The sequence below is a fragment of the Hyperolius riggenbachi genome, chromosome 7 (assembly GCF_040937935.1).
Source record: "Hyperolius riggenbachi isolate aHypRig1 chromosome 7, aHypRig1.pri, whole genome shotgun sequence".
Taxonomy (NCBI): Eukaryota; Metazoa; Chordata; class Amphibia; order Anura; family Hyperoliidae; genus Hyperolius; species Hyperolius riggenbachi.
In genome coordinates this window covers 24,623,456-24,630,846 of record NC_090652.1, presented here as the reverse complement: position 1 = coordinate 24,630,846, position 7,391 = coordinate 24,623,456, and the positions used below count along the sequence as shown (strand labels likewise).

The 7,391-nt window shown below is 46.6% G+C and overlaps 1 protein-coding gene across 1 annotated transcript in view; it reads left to right on the top strand.

Annotated features, from left to right (window-relative positions):
• The window catches only part of LOC137524164 (indolethylamine N-methyltransferase-like), a 543,463-nt gene that overhangs the window by 216,893 nt on the left and 319,179 nt on the right, over positions 1-7,391 (top strand). The window lies entirely within an intron of this gene.

Here is a 7,391-nt window from a genome sequence, read left to right as displayed (position 1 = left end):
TCAGATAGGTTTTTTGCCTACACAATAAACCATTAACCATGAGCAGCACCAATTGATTGATCAAGGCCAATTTTTTGCACCAAAATTAATACAGTCATTCTTTCTTAGCAAAGCCCATGGAGTGTCTAAACAGTCAAGAAAAGCCATAAATGTTACCATTCTGAAAACTAGAGACTCAGGCCTACTGAGATACATGGTTTGTAACATAAGTACTTATGTGGTTTTTTACACAGGGATGGAAGATATGCACTCATAACACACAGCACTGAGAGACAGAAGGGGAAAGAGAGCCCTGGCCAAAAGCCCTTACAGTTTAAAGGTTTAGAAGGAGTTAAAGGTAGCAATGAGTAGTTTAGGGTTGTGGGACTGGGAGGAAATTAGGGACGAAAAGTATGATTGTTTGGCTGCTGAGAGGACCTGCCTGAGTGTGTGTAAAGCCTCTGTGTAATTTTGGAAATGCTTATATATATATATATATATATATATATATATATATATATATATATATATATATATATATATATGTATATATATATATTTGCCAGCACCATTCAGCTAGCCTGGAGCAGCATTACAGTAGCTTGATCTCCTCATCAAATCAGGGCTGTTGAAGGGCCCAGCGATGGTAGACTGTGGAGGAGGGAGCCACAGAATCAAAAGCTGAAGTTAAGGTGTTGTGATAATAAGCAGCTGCTAGCTCAGGGTCAGTAAAATAAGGGTAGAGTGAGTAGAGGATGCAGAGAGGTTGATAGTGTCTGGAGGGTGAGATTGCAGGTGTTTCTGAACTTGTGTATAGAAGTCTGCCATGGTGATTAGAGTTGTCGTGAACCTCCGATTTTGGTTTGCGAACCTCGAACATGCGAAAAAAGTTTGCGAACATGCAAACTTTTCGAACTGCCATAGATTTCAAGCGAACTTTCAAAACTACAAACATTAATTGTGACCACTAAAGTGATGGAAAAGATGTTTCAAGGGGTCTAACACCTGGAGAGGGGCATGGCGGAGTGGGATACACGGCAAAAGTCCCGGGGGAAAATCCGGATTTGACGCACAGCAGGGTTTAAGGGCAGAAATAACATTTTATTCCTAAATTGGAGGCCTAAAGTGCTTTAAAAAATCTTGCATGTGTACATCAATCAGGAAGTGTAATTAGTGTACTGCTTCACACTGACAGACTAAATTCACTGTGTAATGCACCGCAAACAGCTGTTTGTGTAGTGACGGCCATGCTGGACTGGTGCGCACCATGGCGAGAGTGCAGGCGATGGCAGTTTTCAAGCCCATATGGTCAGGCTGAGGTAGCTGAATGACAGAACAACAGTGACTGAGTGCCCAGCTGATTGAATTTGGTCTGTCCACAATGAAACAATGACCTTATTACCTTCTTGGGTCAGGTGTGCCCCCCAACCCCAACACATTCATATAGCCGGCGGTCATTGCATCATTGTGATACGCATGCCCCTTCACTGCGGCATGTACATGCCTTTTTTGTTGTTGTTGCAGCTGCAGTGCAGCCAGAAAAATTAGGCAGGCATGTACACACACCAGAAAACATTATTATAGCGTTCAGGATTCAGGAATCCGCCTGGAGTGGTTGGTGGTGGCGGAGAAGGCAGTCACACGGCGTGCAGGCAGAGATGCTGTGTGTGGGGACTGACTTAGTCTTCGGGCAGGCAAGAACCCTCTGGGATCCATGCCTCATTCATTTTGATAAAGGTGAGGTACTGAAATCTCTTGTGGCCTAGGCGACTTCTCTTCTCACCAACAATGCCTCCAGCTTCACTGTAGGTACTTTCTGACAGGACGCTTGAGGCAGGGCAAGACAGAAGTTGGATGGCAAATTGTGACAGCTCTGTCCACAGGTCAAGCCTACGTACCCAGTAGTCCAGGGGTTCATAGCTGCTCAGAGTGTCTATATCCACACTTAAGGCCAAGTAGTCGGCTACCTGCCAGTCGAGGTATTGGTGGAGGGTGGATCCGGAAGGGCTAAGGCAAGGCGTTGGGAGTAAAGAATGTCTGCATGTCCGACATCACCATAAGATTGCTAGAGCGTCCTGTACTTGCTTGCGTGGACATGGGAGGAGGAGGAAGATTGCTGGCAGTGGCACCTTTATTCCGTTGTGCTGCAACATCACCCTTAAACGCACTGTAAATCATAGTTGCCAGCTTGTTCTGCAAGTGCTGCATCCTTTCTGCCTTCTGGTGATTTGGAAACATCTCCGCCACTTTGTGCTTATACCGAGGGTCTAGTAGTGTTGCCACCCAGTAATGGTCATTGCCCTTAAGTTTTTTTATACGGGGGTCCCTCAACAGGCTGGACAGCATGAAAGACCACATCTGCACAAAGTCGGATGCTGCTGTACTAGCCATCTCCTCTTGCTCTTCCTCAGTGATGTCAGGTAAGTGCTCCTCCTCCCCCCAGCCACAAAGAATACCACGGGAAAGGTGAGCAGCACATGCCCCCTGCTGCGGTTGTTCTTCTGCCTCCTCCTCAAAAAACACCTTCCTCATCTGACTCCTCTTCCCCAGACTCCTCCTCCCCCCTCCTCTGTGATGCTGCAGGTGCTGATGATGATGCCGCAGGTGATGTTTCCAAAAACTCTTCCTCCTCCTCCTGTTCCTGGTCATGCTCCTCTACAGCTTGATCCACCACTCTACGCACGGCATGCTCCAGGAAGAAAGCATATGGGATCAAGTCGCTGATGACGCCTTCACTGCAACTCACCAGGTTTGTCACCTCCTCAAACGGATGCATGAGCCTGCAGGCATTACGCATGAGTGTCCAGTACTTTGGCCATAACATCCCCAGCTCCCCAGAGCATGTCCTTTCACTGTAGTTGTACAGATACTGTTTGACAGCTTTCTCCTGTTGTAGCAGGCAGTCAAACATCAGGAGCGTTGATTTCCAGCGAGCCGGGCTATTGCAAATCAAGCGCCTCACCGGCAAGTTGTTTCTCCACTGAATATCGGTAAAGTGCACCATGGGCGTGTAGGACCGCCTGAAATGCCCACACACCTTCCTGGACTGCTTCAGGACCTCATGTAATCCTGGGTACATGCACACAAATATTTGTATTATGATATTGAGCACATGTCCCATGTAGGTTACATGTGTCAACTTTCCCAAACTCAAAGCCGAAATGAGATTGCTGCCATTGTCACACACCACGTTGCCGATCTCCAGTTGGTGCGGGGTCAGCCACTGATCTATCTGTTTGTCCAGAGCAGCCTGGAGAGCTGCTCCAGTGTGACTCTGGGCTTTGAGGCAAGACATGTTCAAGATGGTGTGACACCGTCGTACCTGGCATGCAGCATAGGCCCTGGGGAGCTGGGGGTGTGTAGTTGGAGAGAATGTAGCAGGAGGAGTAGGAGGAGAAGGAGAGGAGGTGGCAGAAGGCCAGTCTGCAACCCGGGGACCGTGTCACAACTAGGTCCACTACACAGCCACGTACTCCCTGCTTGCCATCAGTCACCAGGTTGACCCAATGTGCCGTATAAGTAATGTACCTGCCCTGACCAAGCTTGGCAGACCAGATATCCGTGCTCAGATGGACCCTTGACCCAACGCTGTGAGATGACACCACTTGCCTTTCTACATCACGGTACAGTTTGGGTATCACCTAAACTAAGATAAGATAAGTAATTGCGGTCTGGTATCTTCCACTGCGGTGTCCAAATCGCCATATATTTTCGGAAGGCCTCACAGTCCACCAGCCGGTATGGTAACAGCTGGCGAGATAACAGTTCTGCGAAGCCAGCTGTCAGACGCCGGGCAAGGGGGTGACTAGCAGACATTGGCTACTTCCGCTGAAAGATTTCCTTCACGGACACCTGGCTGTTGCTGTGGGCACTGGCAGTGGAGGAAGAAGCGCTCAAGGTGAGAGGAGGAGTGGAGGAGGGTGGCTGTGAAGGTGCAAGGGATAAAGCGGCTGAAGAAGATGCTGCACCTGAAGGAGGAAGAGGAGGCGGAGGGTGGCTTTGCCTTTCTTTGCTGCTTTTACACAGGTGGTCTTCCCATTGCCGTTAGTGCTTTTCACCATGTGCCTTCATAAGGCAGTTGTCCCTATGTGGGTCTTAGTCTTTCCACGACTCAATCTTTGATCGCAGATAGTACAGAAGGCATTGCTCTCATCTGAGGTAGACACACAAAAAAACCACACCGCTGAGCCCTGGAATGATGGCACTTTTGTGGTGGCATCAGCAGCTGACCTTGAAGAGCATGTTGGCTGGCTGTCCATAGGTGGCGATACATGCCGCCGGACACTGCCACCAGCTGTTTCTGATGATGATGAGCACCCCCTGCTTCTTTCAGCAACTCGTCTCCTCCTACTCCTCTCTGACTCCCCCTCTGAACTGTCCCCCTGTTCATCTTGTCTATTAGGATCTCACGTGACATCCATGGCAGTATCATCATCATCATCATCATCATTATCCTCCACAGCTTTACTTGTATCAGACACCTCAAAAACTGCACCAACAACAGGTACTTCATCATCCTCACACCTTAGGTCCATACTTGCACCTAACTCAGACATATGAGGTGGTGGTGTAACATGCTTAGTTCCATCATCTTGTAACAAGAATGGCTGTGAATCAGTTAATTCCCCACCAAATAACTCCTGCGAAGTGTCAAATGGGGTGGATGTGGTGCTAGTAGTAGCAGTGGTGGCTGCGGAGGAAGATATGTCACGGTTCCATGCGGAAGCTGAGGAAGATGAGGTGTTCTGTGTTAAATAGTCAACTACATCCTAGCAATCTTGGGAGTTAATGGAACGTGCCTTCTGAACACTGTACTCTGCCTCTGGCTCTGCCTGTCGTTTTGTCCCTATGGGGGAGATGAAGTGAAAGGTATTCACTGACTTGACTAATACAATGTGCAGTTACACAGGTGCAGTGAAAAGGTTGCAGTGACTGCTGGTACAACAATATGTGGTTACACAGGTGCAGTGAAAAGGTTGTAGTGACTGCTGGTACCACAATGTGCGGTTACACAGGTGCAGTGAAAAGGTGACTGCTGGTACAACAATGTACGGTTACACAGGTGCAGTGAAACGGTTGCAGTGACTGCTGGTACAACAATGTGCGGTTACACAGGTGCAGTGAACAGGTATGCAGTGACTAGTATATAAAACTGCGTGGTGCGTGCTGTTTCACAGGTGCAGTGAAAGGTATGCATGAACTGGTATTACAAATGTGCAGCTGTCACACACAGGTGCAGTGAACAGGTATGCAGTGACTGCTGGTATATAACACTGTGTGCTGTTACGCAGGTGCTGTGAACATGAACAGGTATGCACGGTCGGACTGGTATTACAAATGTGCAGCTGTCACACACAATGGTGCAGTGAACAGTTATGCAGTGACTGCTGGTATATAACACTGTGTGCTGTCACGCAGGTGCTGTGAACATGAACAGTAGGGATGACTGGAAAGAGCAAATTCCGTTCCGCCGGAATTGTGGAATTCCCCTAGCGCTAAATTCCGTCACCATTACATTTCCACTGAATTTTGTGAATTTCCACGGAATTCACGACAGCGCGACCTCGAACAGACCTGCCAGGTGGCCTGCCTCTGCCTTTTGTTTTGTCCATATTTGGGGGGATGAAGTGAAAGGTATGCACTGACTTGACTAATACAATGTGCAGGCACACAGGTGCAGTTAACAGGTATGCACGGTGTGGTATATCACACTGCGTGCACTCACGTAGGTAGGTGGGTGCACTGAACACAACAGGTAGGTATATGTAGTAATGGGTATTGCAATGTGCACCTGTCCCGCACACAGGGTAGTCACTGAATGTGCTGGGCCTGGCAGTGGCACACACAGACAGTATGAATTATCAAGGCTGTGTATGCAACACAAGTGTCAGTGGGACACACAGAAAAAAAAAGATCACAAGAACAAGATTAGCTCTCAAAAGAGCTGTTGTTGGGTGCTATTTTTGCAATAAGAAATCAGCAAGGAGCAAGCTAAGAAGCCTACAAGAGCCTAACTAATCTTTCCCTATGAGAGTCTGCCAGCAGCTGTCCCTTCTCTATTTACTGCAGGCACACGAGTGAGTGTAATGGCCGGCGGTGCCTGCCTTATATAAGGGGGGGAGTGGCTCCAGGAGTGAGTGTAGCCTTATTGGCTACAATGTGCCTGTTGACTGTGATGTAGAGGGTCAAAGTTGACCCTAATGGAGCAATATGGGGGCGAACCGAACTTCCGGGAAAGTTTGCCTTCGCCGGCGAAGGCGAATCACCAAAAGTTCGCCTGTAACCGGCGAACCGTTCGGCCCATCTCTAATCTGCATCAGGTAGTGAACTTTGGATATTTATCATTCCAAGTAATGATAGGTACAGGTGAGCAGAACAAGAGAGTGCTCACAACAGCACCACACTGACCAGAAAATCAAGTTTGAATCACTTGATCTTTATTAAATTCAACTGTAATCAATGGATTGAAAACAATTTAAAAATCACTAAGAAGTGACAATACTGGTGTCCCTGCTACAAAATTGTACATTTATAATATAATAAAGAAATGAAGTCACAAATAAATATATATAAATAACAATAGTTCACAATGTTCATACAGCATGATGTGCAAAAAAATGCAAAAAAATATAGTTCATATATAATATATATAAGTAATAGGATCGCCAATAGTGGAAACAAACAGTCAAAGTCAACACTTTTGACTTCTTGACATCTCTGCAGCCTCAATAAAAAAAAAAAAGTGTACAAAATGTACTAAAACCCAGACAGTGGCATGGCGGAGGGGGGGGGGGGGGGGGGAGTGTTATGTAAATGGCAAAATATTCACCCCCAAAAGTACATAGTTTATGCACAGGTTTTTTTTGCCAGGTCAGGATCCCATTGGTTGTTGCTGCACTCCAACTTAAAGTGGACCCAAACTAAAAATACAAGATTTCAGAAATAAAATCTATTTTCTAAATTATAATAATAAATAGCAGCCTTTTTTCAGCTGCATGATGACAAATATAAAATATTTTACATTTATTGGAGGAACCCCTCCCTTCCTTTCAAATTGCCGAGACAAAATCCGGCAAAAGGTGGTGTCCGGCAATGGAGGAATTGCTAATGGCTGCCCCCAGTATAACCCTAGTTATGAAAAGAGAAGGGTGCAAAGCATGCACTGAAATGCTCATAGGCTTGAAGGAGTGTTTATTTATCTTTGTATGTGTCAGATTGGTGCAACTAAATATTTTTAATAAAAAAAAATGTTTGGTTTGGGTCCGCTTTAAACAGTCATTGTCACCAGTGTGCTCCCCTAGATTTAAAGATTGTGTGCTTTTGTTCTTTTACTGCTTACAATACTGTGCATTTGAAACCCTCAAGGACCACATTAAACGGCAAGGAGGGTCAGATTTTGGCCGTGGGTCTAG